The following is a 15,916-nucleotide window of genomic DNA, read 5'->3' on the forward strand; positions in this document are numbered from 1 at the left end:
AGCAGCCTGTTACAGCAATATCACGGTCTACGGGGAGGAGTGTAGACCGCGATATCACGGTCTACGAAGGGTAGTAGGCCATCTTCTGCTGAGGCAGGCGAGGTAATTGGTGGTGAGCTCGGCAACGAGCTAGGCAGCGGCTGTTTGGGTGCACATGGGGCCTCATCTTTGAAGAGCGCGGAGCAGACGCCGGAGTCGACGACAGAGGAGCTATTCTCATAACTTTCGCTCATGAGTAGCTTCCTTTCTTTCTCCTTTTATTCCGATCGATCCGCCGATGTGGGACTAACTCGATGGCCGTCTATCCGCGGCCTCCTTCTTGACATCTCTCTCCTTCCCTCGTCGGAATCCGATGGTGCAGAAAAGTATAAGCATCGTCGGAAGCCAAATTCACCAAAGGTCCCCTCCATATACCGTTTCTCGAATTACGAAAACACCCCCGGTTTTCTTCTTCTTCCCAAAATCTCATTTCCATCTATGCCGTCGATGCCTGCCCGCGCCCTTGAGGAGCTGGAGGAGTCGCTCCTCGGCCTGACCCCCGACCGCCTCTCGATGTTCCCAATTCGGTACTCCTAGGTGTGGGAGATGTACAAGAAGGCCGTCGCCTCCTTCTGGACCGCCGAGGAGGTCGACCTCTCCGCTGACCTCCCCCACTGGCTCCACACCCTCACCCCCGACAAGTGCCACTTCACCTCTCCCATCCTTGCCTTCTTCGCCGCCTCCGACAGCATCATCCTCGAGAACCTCGCCTCCCGCTTTATATCGTGGAGAAGCTCGGAAACGGTTCCAACGATGCTTATAAGCGTCCTCAACCTTTTGGGTGGACTTTCGACGCTTATAAGCATCGTCAACTTCCGACGCTTATAAGCGTCGTCAACTTCCGACGCTAAAAACAACCGTCGGCAGTTTTTTGCGATCTAGCATTTTTTACCGACGCTTTTTCCTAGCGTCGGCAAATAAAAGTCGGAAATTTAAAATTTTTACATAGTGGAAATAGTAGCCGATTCTTAGAGAATAGTAAAAAATTGACTAGCTTGTTCTCCTTTTGTCTTATATAGAGAGAGAACAAATTTTATCATTTACACCACGTCGTATGGTTTACCCCGGGTCTAACTCAAGAAAAACAAATCAACCAAATTCAGACTTCTGGAGCCATCATGGTCAGAGTTCCATCCCAGTATTATACACCAACAACATACATCCAGCACAAATGTTTGTTGCCATCAAATTCAATTACTAGATTGTTTTTTGAAATTAGTGTTCATCAGGAGAGTTATTCTGGCTTATCTTGGATAAAATCATTGGCAGCTCTTTTATAGATTGTTCTGCTAGAGGTGCTGAAGACTAAGAGGATGAAAATCTTTTTCTTTAGATCAGTTATGTGGAATGATGGTTCCATTGAACCTTTTTTTGGTTTTGCTTGTTCTTTGGATGAAAACCTATCGAATTTGAAGGATTCATGTCCCGGTTTTGAGCTTCTGCTTTGCTGATTTCGATTTGAATCTATCTGGTTTTCTTGTTGGTTGAAGATGACCGACTTCAGATGTCCTGGTTTTGGCTAGTCTGCACTTCGGTTGGGTTTGGAACTTGATGTAGAACGGCTACGGGAAAGGAGAGGAGAGAAAGGAGGAGAAGAGAGGAAGAGGAGGAAGGAAGAGGAAGAAGAAAAGAAGAAAAGAAGAAAAGAGAAGAGAGGAAGAGGAAGAAAATAGAAGGGAGGCAATTTAATCATTCATCATCATTAATCCTAATTAAGTGTATGGACCCATACATAGGGTTACAAAACAACAAAAAGGTCCCTACAAATAAAATAATTCCATAAAAGCCCCAAAATAATAATATGCAAATAAACCCAATCAACATAAAATAAAATAATATAAAATCAAATCAATCCAGGCAAAATCAAATCAATCCAGCCATAACGAAAGTGGCTGGACCCTCCTCTTGCGACGACCGTAGCCCCTCGTAAGAGGTGGTCCGGTACTGGTATTCGCACCAACTCCTTCCGGGTCGGAAGAAGTCGATCTTGACGAATGCGGCTCAGTGCAGCTTTGGTAACAGTCCAAAAGATCCAGATCAATATGCTGAAGCTCCTCCCGTGTAATCCAAGTCGAATCGGACTCTAGGCATTTACGCCAACGAACTAAAAAACGCTGAATGCTCCTAGCACTAGATAAAATGGTTTGCTCATCTAAAATGACATCAATGAGTTCTTTCTGTGCTTATGGGAGAGGCAAAGGAAGTGGAGATGGTATAGAATCAGAGATATGGAAAGTAGCGGGCTCAAGAGAGGCCTCAATGAAAGGGTCATCAGGGATGGATGGTGGACCATTGTAAGCAACAAGATCTTCAATATTAAAAGTAGAGCTGATACCAAAATTAGAGGGAAGGTTAATAATATAGGCGTTCGTGCCTACCTGGTGCAATACCGGAAATAGCCCAACACTACAAGCCTGTAATTTCTTAACAATCCTATGTGGGAACCGCTCTGGCTGAATACGTATCAGAACATAATCCCCAGGTTGGATTTTTTTTCTCGTTTATGAGAATCAGCTTGTACTTTATATTGAGCATTATTGACATGGATGCACTTTCGAATTTTCTGATGTAACTCATGAATGTGTTGTACAAATGCGTGTGCAGACTCAGAAATTCTAACATGGGGTGACATGGGTAAAAGATCTAAAGGTTTTCTAGTTTTGCAACCATGCACGATCTCAAATGGACTCATGCCTATGGACCTATTGACTGAATTATTGTATGCAAACTGTGCGATAGGAAGAACTGAATCCTAGTTACGAGTATGCTCGCCCACAAGGCACCGTAAAAGATTACCCAGACTTCGGTTTACCACTTCTGTTTGGCCATCAGTTTGTGAATGATAAGTAGTGAGAAATTTAAGTTTCGTACCAACCGAGTGCTACAAAGTTTTCCAAAAGTAACTCATGAGCGTGCATCCCGGTCGGACACGATGGTGTTTGGAAGGCCATAGAGTTTAACAATCTCATCAAAGAAGAGTTTGGCCACTTTGGAAGAATCCGAGGTTTTGGAACACGGAATGAAGTGGGTCTGTTGCCTAGAGGTGCAGCCCAAGAGGGGGGGGGGGGGGGGGGGTGAATTGGATCTTTTAATATTAATAGTGTGAAGAATGTGAGTTACTATTATCTTTCAATAACTTGTAGATTTAGCAGTGGAATTAAAGTTGCACAAATAAAACAATGGATGAAGAGAAATAAACTATACACACAAACACCAGAATTTATAGTGGTTCACTACACTCCTGGCACCTACATCCACTCCCCAAGCCTAGCTTGAGATTTCACTATAATCCAGCAGACAGCCTGATTGTTTTTTGGGCTTACAATAAAAAATCCAGTTGGTTTTTCCAGGTAACCAACCGAAAATCTATCACCATTTGTTTTCCGGACTCACAAACAACCCAGTTAGTCTTTAGAAAAATCAACCAAAAACTTTACACCATTTATTTTTTCGGGCTCATAAACAACCCAGTTAGTTTTCAGACAAACCAACCAATTTTTTTTTCTTGCTGCATACTCTCGATTCAGCAACTTCTAATCAAGGCTTGGAAGAGCCTTTACAAGTTTCAAATGAATAAAACTGTTACATCAACAGTTAATCGAAATAAATGAATATTGTAACTAGAAAACTTAAAGTTTCAGAGTATATAGAATGAATCAATAAAAATAAAAGCTGAAGTCGATGAAGAAGTTGGTTGTGGAAGAATGTCCCAATGTTTGAGTAGCAGCTCTTCTCGATGCAATGAGAAACTTCGACTGATTTCCTCACAGGAGTAAGTTTCAGAAGAATGCCGGTGAGGATGATGAACTGTTTAGCTTTTTCTTTTCTTTTTTTTAGTGGAAACTTTTCTTTCTTAATAGAATCTTTTTCACTTTTCTTGTTCTTTCCCTTCTAAGATTTCCTTGAATTTATAGACGAGTTCTTCAGAGGGATTTGAATTCTTTTCTTTCCGTTCTGATGGAAATCTTTTCTGTTATAGAAGAAGACAAAAGTTGTTGCAAGTTTTCCATTGTGGTCCCAGCAGTACAGGGGTCGACTCATGTTTATCCTGGATCGGCACTTCAAGATATTGAGACGGTTCTTGCTGTGATAACTTCAAAGGGTCAACTCTTTAACCTTAAGGGTCGACTCATCTTCTTTAGGAGTCGCCTCTTTAAACACAAGGGTCGACCATGCAGTAATTTTTCTGACTGACGCTGAGACTGAACAGAGGTCGACTCTTCAAATGCAAGGGTCGACTCTTCAATTTCGGGGGTCGACTCATTTGGAATAAGGGACGACTCTTCAATTTCGGGGGTCGACTCATTTGGAACAAGGGACGACTCTTCAATTTTGGAGGTTCGACTCATTTGGAACAAGGGACGACTCTTCAAACTTTGTCTCAGGCAGTAAAAGCTCTCTATTTAATTTGAACTACACAAGGGTCGACTCATGTTTTGCGGAGGTTGACTCATTGACTATGCCACTTGAAGAAAACATGTCAGAGTCAACTCAAACTTGTCTTTTTTGCTTAGGAGTCGACTCAAGTTTTTCAGATCTCCATGGATTAGATTGAATCATTTTTCTTTTAGAACATATCCAATGAAGTGTTTGTGAAGAACTTATGATTTTGCAGTGCTTCATTTTTTCTGATTTTTCTTGACTTATAAAACTTCACAATTAAGCCAACATCATTAGTACACAACATCATCTCAAGTGTTTTGTAACCATCAAAATTTATCCTTTAGAGTTGACAATCTTCTCCTTTTTGATGATGACAAAACCATTGAGTTTAAAAGAATTTTGCAATAAATTTCATAGCAATTATAAGAATTTTATAATGAAATTTAGAGCAAATATGACATGCAGCGATATATGCATAATTTCAACAAGTTAAGGAGAAAAATCTTCCCTTATCAGTTACAAACATTTAAATTATGCAGAATTTTTTTTCTTATGAAGTTTTTCTTTTAATAATGCAGTACCACATTACTATTACCATTCCATATCTGTATATTATAATTTAAATATCTCCCTATATATTATCTTTAGTATAGAGATTGAAATTCTGAATTCTTTTCATATTTCTTATTTCTCATTTTTTAGATTGGAACTCTTTTCACATTTCTTATTTTTCATTTCTCAGATTAGAATTCTTTTCACATTTCTCCCCCTTTTTGTCATCAACAAAAGAAAGGATTAGTTAACAGTTGTGTTAAGGAGAGAGGATATCAAACTCAATATATGTATCAGAGCAACATACAATCCAAGAAAACATATTTTTCAAGATGGGTAAGTATTCATTGCACTTGATAAATCAAAAAGATACAATTGGTATCAATTAGTATCATTCAGTATACAAGTGTGCTAAATAGACATGAAACAAAGTTGTATTTTGAAAACATGGGATTCATTCTAAGTTCAGTCTAGGTTCAAGGTTTTGAGGATGAAGGTCCAGACTGATCTTCCTTTTGCTCTTCCATCAGCTTGTCAATCTTGCTGTTTAGTACAGAGATAGAGCCAGTGAGCTGAGTGTGTGCTTTCTTCAGTTCTTGGATAGAGCCTTGAACAGAATTTTTCTGAGACTTCAATTGCTCTTCAATTGTAGCAATTCTTCTTTGCTGATTAGCTGCTAGTTGCCTCAATCCTTAGAGTTCAGCTTTTACTTCTTGGGTCAAGTTAGTGAGATGATGGACTTTGCTAAAACAGACTTCAGAATTAATCAGTGCTATAATGATGTTGTCCCCAAAAGCTTTTAATTGCCACTTCTCAAGTCGTAGTGGAGGATCTGATGGTCTTTGAATTGGTGGAGGTTGACTGACTGAAGGCTCTTTTGGAGGTGTTTGAGTAGGGATTCTTTTGCCTTTAAGTGGTGTTGGAGTGTTTTGACCACTTTCATCTTGAATTCCTTTCCCTTTATGAATCCAGTTGCCCTCAGTTTTGACAAATCCCATTCTCTTCAGTGATTTGTCATTGTAGACATCTGAAGATAGTAATTCTTTATTGATCTTCCCTTCTAGATTCAAATTGAAATAAGTGAAGACTAATGTCAGAACCATACCATAGGAAAGTGAAGCTCCTTTTCTCTGTCCTTGAGCTTCCATATATTTGAGCATTAAGCAGGATAGATTCAGTGGCAATCCTTGAATCACATGATGCATAACTAATATGTCTCTCTCTGAGACATGATACCATTTTCCTATCTTCGGGAAGAACATCTTGTTGATCATCTGATGCAGCAGACGCAACTCAGCATTTAGTTGATTGGCACTGATTTCAGTTCAATCTTCTGTGATTTCTCTATTTAGAATAGTGCTTATTCCTTCGTTCCTATTCTTTAAGTGATCTCCAATCTCTCCATCATTTGAAATCCGAAGAGCATCTTTGAGAATCTCTTCTGTAATCAAGATAGGAATTTCTTTTATCTTAGATGAGATCTGACCCTGTCCAAATCTGGCATTGTTGTAGAACTCTCATACCAAGTCTAGATAGGTTGGCACATTCAGTGAACAGAGATATTCCCAACCCATCTTCTTTAAATTTTGCTCTAATGGGAAGTTCTTCTCCAAAAACTCGAAATCCACTCTTCTTCCGGTGGAGACATTTCTTATGGAGAGGGAACCTTACTTTGAAACCGAGGATGGAGGTGACAGAGGGGCCAAAATGGGTTGAGGTGGCGGCATTTCTTGTCTTTGTGGATTCATGTCTTTCTCTGCCCTAGCCTTTGTTCTCCTCTCTATTTGTGGAGCGGTATTCTTCCTCTTTGGTCCAGATGTAAGTTGCTTTCTTCTCACCATTGGAAGATCAATCGGGACTTCAGAAAGGTTTTCTAGGATTTTTTTTTGTTTGAAGGAGTGTTTGAAGACTGAAAAATGCTCTAAGGGGTATGAAATGTTTCAGGTTCAACGTTTCAGAGAGAGAGAGAGTCCTTAAAATCCGTTTCAAATAGTTCCACTTTAGTCGACTCATTCAACTTATGAGTCATCTCCTGTAGATTAGGGGTCGACTCTTTTAACTTAAGAGTCGTCTCCTGTAGGTTAGGGGTTGACTCTTTTAACTTAAGAGTCGTCCCTTACTATATGAGTCGACTCCTCATTTACATGAGTTGTCTCCTCAGACAGTTCAAGAGATAAAATCTTTTTAAATAAGATTTAAAAATCGATTGTAAACCACATATCAAATTAACTAAAATTCAACCAATAATAGTCAATCAAAATATATAATTTATCATTCATAATCAGTCATCAAAAAGGATCACCAATGCCTAATTCACCTTTAAATTTACAAAAGACTTCTTCATTAAGAGGTTTAGTGAAAATATCTGCAATTTATTTATCAGTATTTATAAATTCTATTTTTATATCCCCATTTTGAGTATGATCTCTTATGAAATGATGTCTAATTTCTATATATTTAGATCTTGAGTATTGTATGAAATTTTTAGTCAGATTTATGGCACTAGTATTGTCACACCTTATAGGAATTTTATTTTGTTTTATACCATAGTCCTTGAGTTGTTGCTTAATCCATAGGATTTGGGCACAGCAACTTCCTGCAGCAATATATTTAACCTCAGTTGTAAATAGTGCTATGAAATTTTGCTTCTTGCTAAACCAAGAGATTAAGTTTGTTCCAAAGAATTGACAAGTTTCACTTCTACTTTTTCTGTCTAATCTACAACCAGCAAAATCAGCATCTGAATATCCAATTAAGTCAATTGTAGATGTCTTAGAATACTATAAACCTAAATGTTGTATTTCTTTTAAGTATTTTAATATCCTTTTAACAGCAATTAAGTGTGATTCTTTAGGATTTACTTGATATCTTGCATACATACAAACACTATGCATTATATCAGGTTTACTAACTGTAAGATAAAGTAAAGATCTAATCATTCCTCTATACAGCTTTGAATTAAAGGATTTATCATGCTCATCTTTTTCTAATTTATAAGAGAGGCTCATGGGAGTACCTAATGATTTTGAATCTTCCATACCAAACTTCTTTAAGATTTTCTTTGTGTATTTGCTTTGGCAGATGAAGATTTCATCTCTTGTTTGCTTGATTTGGAGTCCAAGGAAGAAGTTGAGTTTGCCCATCAAACTCATCTCGAACTCACTTTGCATGAGCTTAGCAAATTCTTCACATAAACTTTCATTAGTAGCACCAAATATAATATCATCAATATATATTTGAACAATCAGAATATCAATATTTTTTTTTTAATAAACAGAGTTTTATCAGCATTTTCTCTTGAAAAATTATTCTTTATTAAAAAGTTGCTTAATTTATCATACCAAGCTCTAGGAGCTTGCTTCAAGCCATAAAGTGCTTTGTTCAATTTAAAAACATGATATGAAAGTTTATGATTTTCAAATCCGGATGGTTGTTCTACATAAACTTTTTCAGTTATGAAACCATTTAGAAATGCACTTTTGACATCCATCTGAAATAATTTAAAGTCCATAAAGCATGCAAATGCAAGTAATAGCCTAATAGCTTCAAGTATAGCTACAGGTGCAAAAGTTTCATCAAAATCAATTCATTCTTCTTGATTATATTCTTAGCAACTAATCTAGCCTTATTTCTAATTACAATTCCATCTTCATTTAATTTATTTCTAAAAACTATTTTGTCCCAATTACAAAAATATTTTCAGGCCTTCTAATCAAATTCCAAATATTGTTTCTTTCAAATTGATTTAGTTCTTCTTACATAGCTATTAACCAATTGTTATCTTTTTCAGCTTATTCAAAAGATTTTGGTTCTATTTGAGAAACAAATGTAAGGTGATTACAAACATCTCTAATAGAAGATCTAGTCCTAATGCCTTGTGAAGGATCACCAATTATTAAGTCTCTAGGATGACTATGTGCATACCTCCGTTCTTTTGGTAGACTAGTTTTACCTTTAAGCATTTGATCTTCTTCTCCTTGATTTTCATCATGTTCTGAATTTTTAGATGCAGAAACATCTTTTAGGGTTAACTCTTTGATTTGCTTGTTGAGTTCTTCTGCATCATCATCGAGATCTACATTTTTTCTTGAAGAAGGATCATCAGATTCATCAAAAATAACATGTATTGACTCTTTTACGACTAGAGTTCTCTAATTGAATATTCTATATGCTTTGCTTGATGAAGAATATCCAAGAAAAATGGCTTCATCTGATTTAGAATCAAACTTTTCCAAGTTGTCTTTGTCATTATTTAGAACAAAATAATTGCAACCAAAAACATGAAAGTATGAAAGATTTGGTTTCTTATTTTTCAAAAGTTCATAAGGAGTTTTTTTTAGAATTGACCTAATAGTAACTCTGCTAAGAACATGACAGGCTGTGTTTATAGCTTCAACCCAAAGATACTTAGGTAAGTTACTTTCACATAACATAGTTTTAGCCATTTCAGTAAGAGTTCTATTCTTTCTCTCTACAACACCATTTTGTTGTGGTGTTCTTGGTGCAGAAAAGTTATGATCAATACCATTTTCAGTGCAGAAATTTTCAAAGTCATGATTTTCAAATTCAATTCCATGATCACTTCTAATTTTGATAGTTTGCAGTCCATGATAATTTGAAATCTTTTTATACAGTTTAGTGAAAGCTGAAAATGCTTCACTTTTGTGTGCTAAAAATAAAATCCATATATATTTAGAAAAATCATCCACAATAATAAAGCCATAAAGTTTTCCACCTAGGCTTGCAGTCCTAGTTGGTCCAAATAAGTCCATGTGCAGAAGCTCTAAGGGTCTAGTTCTGGAGACAACATTTTTAGATTTGAAAGAAGCTCTGGTTTGTTTTTCTAGTTGGCATGCAGAGCAAATTTTATCTTTTTCAAATGATAATTTAGGCAAGCCGAAAACAAGTTCTTTTCGGATAAGTTTTGAAATTAAATCACGCTTGCATGAGCTAATTTTCGATGCCATAACCAGCTAGCTTCACTATTTTTGGTTTTCATAGCTACCAAACAATCCCTGTTTTTCATGAGTATTTGATCTAAATCAACCAAATACACATTTCCATGTCTATGTCCAGTAAATATTACACCACTGTCATTAGTATTAGAAACTAAGTACATAGATGATTCAAAATTCACAACATATCCTTTATCAAAGAATTGATTAATGCTTAGTAAATTATGTTTTAATCCATCTACCAATAAAATATTTTCAATAAAAGTTGTTGGAGTAATCCGAATGTTACCAATGCCAATGATTTTGCCTTTTCCACTATCACCAAAGGTAACCATTTCTCCATCTTTCTTATTGAGGGACATGAATTGAGATTCATCCCCTATCATATGTCTAGAGCACCCACTGTGCAAATACCATTTTCTGTTTGATGCTTGGAATGCTAGATACTCTTGCAAAATAGAAATTTAATTTTTTATATTTGGTACCCAAGCTTTCTTGGGTCCTTGAATGTTAGCAATAATGGTTCCCTTTGGAACCCATATCTTCTTAATTGAAACATTGCTCATAAGATTTTGGCTTATAGGATTGCATGTAGTGTATTTCTATTTCAGTTTGTCTAATTTGAATAGTGCATATTTTGGTTGAACATAAGGTGGCTTCACAAATATGTTTTTCAACGATTTCTGTTTTCTCCAAGAATTATATCCTAAACCAGCTTTATCATAGACAGCTTTCTGACTTTCAAGAATTAGATTTAATTTCAAGATACTATAGGTTTCAGTTTTCCAACTTCTTTAGCTAACTTCGAATTTTCTTCATGCAGTTTCTTTTCATTTTTCAGAAGCAGAACATTTTCTTTTCCCAATGATTGGTTCTTATTTTTCAGTTTCTTATTTTTTAAGCTAAGTTTTTTTATATTCAGTCATTAGTTCAGAAAAAGCATCTTGAAGTTCATCAAAAGTAAAATCATATTCAGTATTCAAATATACCTCATTTTCGTGTGACATTAGACATAGATTTGCAGCTTCTTGTTGCTGTTCTTCTTCTCTAGAGCTGGATTCATCACTGTCACTCCAAGTAGCCAGCATAGCTTTCTTCCTTAACCTTTTTGGAGCCTTTTTCAATATAGGACAGTCAGTTCTGAAGTGTCCTGATTTTTTGCACTCGTAGCAAACATATTGCTCCTTATGATTATTTTTCTTGCTTTGCTCCCAGTTGATTACAGGCCTTTTCTTGAAGTTTTCTCTATTTCTTCTGAAAAACTTTCTGAATCTTCTTGTAATCAGGGCCATTTCCTTACTGGTATCAGATTCAGAATCCTCGTTCTTATATTCATATAGAGTGGATTAAAGAGCAATGGTTCTGCGCTTCTTGTGTTCGTCCTCCTCAAAGTTCTATTTCATTGAAAGCTCATGAGTCATTAAGGAACCCAGCAGTTCTTCCAATGGGAGAGAGTTGAGATCTTTAGCTTCTTGGATGGCAGTGACCTTTGCTTTCCATATTCTAAGAAGAGACCTAAGTATTTTTCGAAGAAGATCACTATTAGAGTAAGATCTACCAAGGCTTTTCAAGTCGTTTATAATATCAGTGAATCTAGTAAATATTTCAGTTATAGACTTACTGTTTTTCTTTTTAAATAGTTCATATTTATGCACTAGCATACTGATTTTAGATTCTTTTACCTGGTTAGTACCTTTATGTGTAATTTCCAGCCTATCCCAGATTTTTTTAGCAGTCATGCAAATAGATAAACTCATTTGTATCTAAAGGACAGTAAAGAACATTCATGGCTTTTGCATTCAGCTGAGCCATTCTTTTATCATGATCATCCCATTCAATTTCAGGTTTGAATAAGTTGATGCCATCAATAATCTTAGTTAGTGTGTGAGGTCCATTGACAATAACAGTCCATAAATCATAGTCAAGTGCTTGAATAAAAATACGCATACGTGCTTTCCAATAAGTAAAGTATGTGCCATTGAAAAGAGGTGGTCTGTTGGTAGATTGTCCTTCGGCAATAGAAGTTTCCATATAGGCTGCCATGACTTTTAACTCTTGATTGTTAGATCAATAAGTTACTGTGAGTACTAGGCTCTGATACCATTTGTTGCCCAGAAGTGTAGCCCAAGAGGGGGGTGAATTGGGTCTTTTAATATTAATAGTGTGAAGAATGTGAGTTACTGTTATCTTTCAATAACTTATAGATTTAGCAGCAGAATTAAAGTTGCACAAATAAAGTAGTAGACGAAGAGAAATAAACCATACACACAAATACTAGAATTTATAGTAGTTCAGTGCACTCCCAGCACCTATATCCACTCCCCAAGCCTAGCTTGAGATTTTACTATAACCCAGCAGATTATAGCCTGATTATTTTTCGGGCTCATAATCAAAAACCTAGTTGGTTTTTTCTGGCAACCAACCGAAAATCTATCACCGTTTGTTTTTCGGGCTCACAAACAATCCAGTTGGTTTGTAGACAAACCAACCAAAAACTTTACACCGTTTCTTTTTCCGAGCTTACAAACAACCCAGTTGGTTTTCAGACAAACTAACCAAAAACTTTTTTCCTTGCTGAATATTTCTGATTTGGCAACTTCCAATCAAGACTTGGAAGAGCCTTTACAAGTTTCAAATGAATGAAACTGTTATAGCAACAGTTAATCCAAATAAATGAATGCTGTAACCAGAAAACTTAAAGCTTCAGAGTATATAGAATGAATCAATAAAAATAAAAGCTGAAGCCGATGAAGAAGTTGGCTGTGGAAGAATGTCCGAATATTTGAACAGCAGCTTTTCTCGATGCAATGAGAAGCTTCGACTGATTTTCTCACAGGAGTAAGTTTCAGAAGAATGCCGGTGAGGATGATGAACTGTTTAGCTTTTTCTTCTCTTTTTCTTAGTGGAAACTTTGCTTTCTTAATAGAATCTTTTTCACTTTTCTTGTTGTTTTCCTTCTAAGGTTCCCTTGAATTTATAGACGAGTTCTTCAGAGGGATTTGAATTCCTTTTTTTTTGTTCTGATGGAAATCTTTTCTGTTACAGAAGAAGACAAAAGTTGTTGCAAGCTTTCCGTTGTGGTCCCAACAGTACAGGGGTCGACTGATGTAACTCAGGGGTTGACTCATGTTTATCCTGGGTCGGCACTTCAAGATATTGAAACGGCTCTTGCTGTGATAACTTCAAAGGGCCGACTCTTTAGCCTTAAGGTTCGACTCATCTTCTTCAGGAGTCGCCTCTTTAAATAAAAGGGTTGACTCATGTAGTAATTTTTTTGACTGACATTGAGACTGAACTAGGGTCGACTCTTCAAACGCAAGGGTCGACTCTTCAATTTTGGGGGTCGACTCATTTGGAACAAGGACCGACTATTCAATTTCGGGGGTCGACTCATTTGGAACAAGGGTCGACTCTTCAAACTTTGTCTCTGACGGTAAAAGCTCTCTGTTTAATTTGAACTACACAAGGGTCGGCTTATGTTTTGCGGGGGTCGACTCATTGACTATGCCACTTGAAGAAAACATGCCAGAGTCAACTCAAACTTGTCCTTTTTGCTTAGGGGTTGACTTAAATTTTTCAAACAGAAAATTTTAGACTTCATCTTTGATCTCCATGGATTAGATTAGAATCATTTTTCTTTTAGAACATATCCAATGAAGTGTTTGTGAAGAACTTATGATTTTGCAGTACTTCATTTCTTCTGATTTTTTTTGACTTATAAAACTTCACAATTTAGCCAACATCATTAGTACACAACATCATCTCAAGTATTTTATAATTATCAAAATTCATCCTTTAGGGTTGACAGGGTCATTTTGGAAAAACGGTCCACGACGACAAGAATGAAATCGTGTTTTGGATGGTATGGAAAAGTCCAAGCACAAAGTCCAAACTAATATCATGCCAAGGATGATTAGATATTAGTAAAGGGGTATAGAGACCAGTGTTCTATTTTTGGTGTTTGGCTAATTGGCATGTTCGACATTGGCCAGTGATTTTAGCAACGTCCTATTTTAGGCTAGGCCAGAAGAATTGACATTCCACATCTTCGATGGTCATATCTCGTCCGAAGTGCCCGAAAAGGCCACCGGCATGTACTTTCCACACTAAAAAATCTCTTACTGATGTCCATGGGATACAGAGCTTCGCTACCTTAAACAAATAACCATCCTAAAGATAAAACCCATTGATTGAGGGTCCTTATGAAAGTGAATCTTAGGTTCTTCGGTGTTAAGCATGCTGATTTTTTTTAAAAAAAACCATGGCTGAACCTGATCGGGTTGCCTACATACCCCTTCATAAGGTCAAAAATGCAGCGGAAAAATCGAATCAAATAATTTAATTCATGCATGCTTACAAGATCAAATCTAAAAATCAGCACCTTAAGAACACATAGGATTATGCCGGAATCATTTAAACAATTATGCTAAAACTTTCATGCATGATTAACTATCAGATCTGAAACTTAAGAACTCTATTCCAATTAATTTTTGAATATCCATCGAATGGATTCTGGAGATATCTCCGTGAGGAGCCCCAAAAGAGGGTAAAACCTCAGAGAATCGGACCTAGATCTTGACACCATAATAAAAGATTAATACTAGATTAATAATTTTTATGATGGATGAAAGTTGTGGATCTGATCCGTGACTTCGCAGCCACGGACACGAATGGCCTCTACGAGAAGTACACGCGAAGTTCCTGAAGAGATCTAATCCTGCGGAAGTGCTAGCTTGCGCAGAATTTCTTGAGGCTGAAATTTGATCTTTCCGACGCTATCAACTTTTGAACCGCCTTCTTGGAAGAACTTGGAGGAAAGGTTTGGAGGGATTTAAGAGGACTTAGATCTGATCTAAAGACTCTTATCAGGGACCCTTAACACTAATGGTGCAATGGACTTAGAGGTGGAAGAAGTCGGCTAGATTGAATGCAGAATTTTTCCATGCATGAACTAGGGTTCCTCTCTTTTCTTTTTCCTTTTTTTCTTCTTTTTCTCTCTTTTTTTCTTGAATTCGACCACCAGTTGATGGAGGTCCTTTTAATGTTGCTATCCCCTCTAACTTCATGCCAACCATCCCATATTTGTGGAGGATTTTGTGGGATTTTGAATTTAAAATTCAAAATTTAAGTTCATGTGCCATTATATGATGAAGCTTGATCTAATCTAAACCATTCATTATGTTGCCACTTCCCTCTTTCAATTTCGAAATTCCCATGCCCCCAATCAGATTAGAGGGTCACATGGTGATTTTGTGGTGATTAAATTCAAAATTCAACCTTAATTAGAAGTGAGATAAAGATAAGGATGACATATGCCATGAAGAGAGAGAATTTGATCTTATCCAATTCTTTTCATGAATTTATCTCTCCATTTCGACCCATCTAATGATGAAAGAGGTCTCTGATGTTGCCAAGTGTCCCATGGCACCATTAAATAAATAAATTAATTTTTAATCATATTAAAAATCAATTTATGGCGCCATGCATGGATATGTGACAAGTGGATTTCAAGATCCGAACAGCTTCAGATCAAACCCATTTAATTTAATTAAATCCTAACAATTAGAATGATCCAATTACCATGGGTCGAACTTAATCCAATTAGGTCAATCCCTAATTAAGCACAAATTTAATCTAATTTAATTTGGACAACCTAAGTCCTCTTGATTCAGACCTAATCCAATCAGGTCAAAAATCTTGATTGAGCCCAGAATTGAATCTAATTCAATTTGGCTCATCCTTAGTCTAATTACTCAATCTAATTGAGTTCATTAGCAATCTAATTACTAATTAATCCTTCGATAATTACTTTAATTATTTTATAAGATAATTTGCCAATCGAATTAACCAAATTACCCCCGAATGATTCTTAATCATTCATCAACCTTCTTGATCAATCAGGAATCTTCTATGCGTGTGACCTCATAGGTTCGAACCTAAGCCGGTAGTATAGGAACGACTTCCTATACTAATCGATGTGACCATCT

The sequence above is a fragment of the Phoenix dactylifera genome, unplaced genomic scaffold (assembly GCF_009389715.1).
Source record: "Phoenix dactylifera cultivar Barhee BC4 unplaced genomic scaffold, palm_55x_up_171113_PBpolish2nd_filt_p 000139F, whole genome shotgun sequence".
NCBI lineage: Eukaryota > Viridiplantae > Streptophyta > Magnoliopsida > Arecales > Arecaceae > Phoenix > Phoenix dactylifera.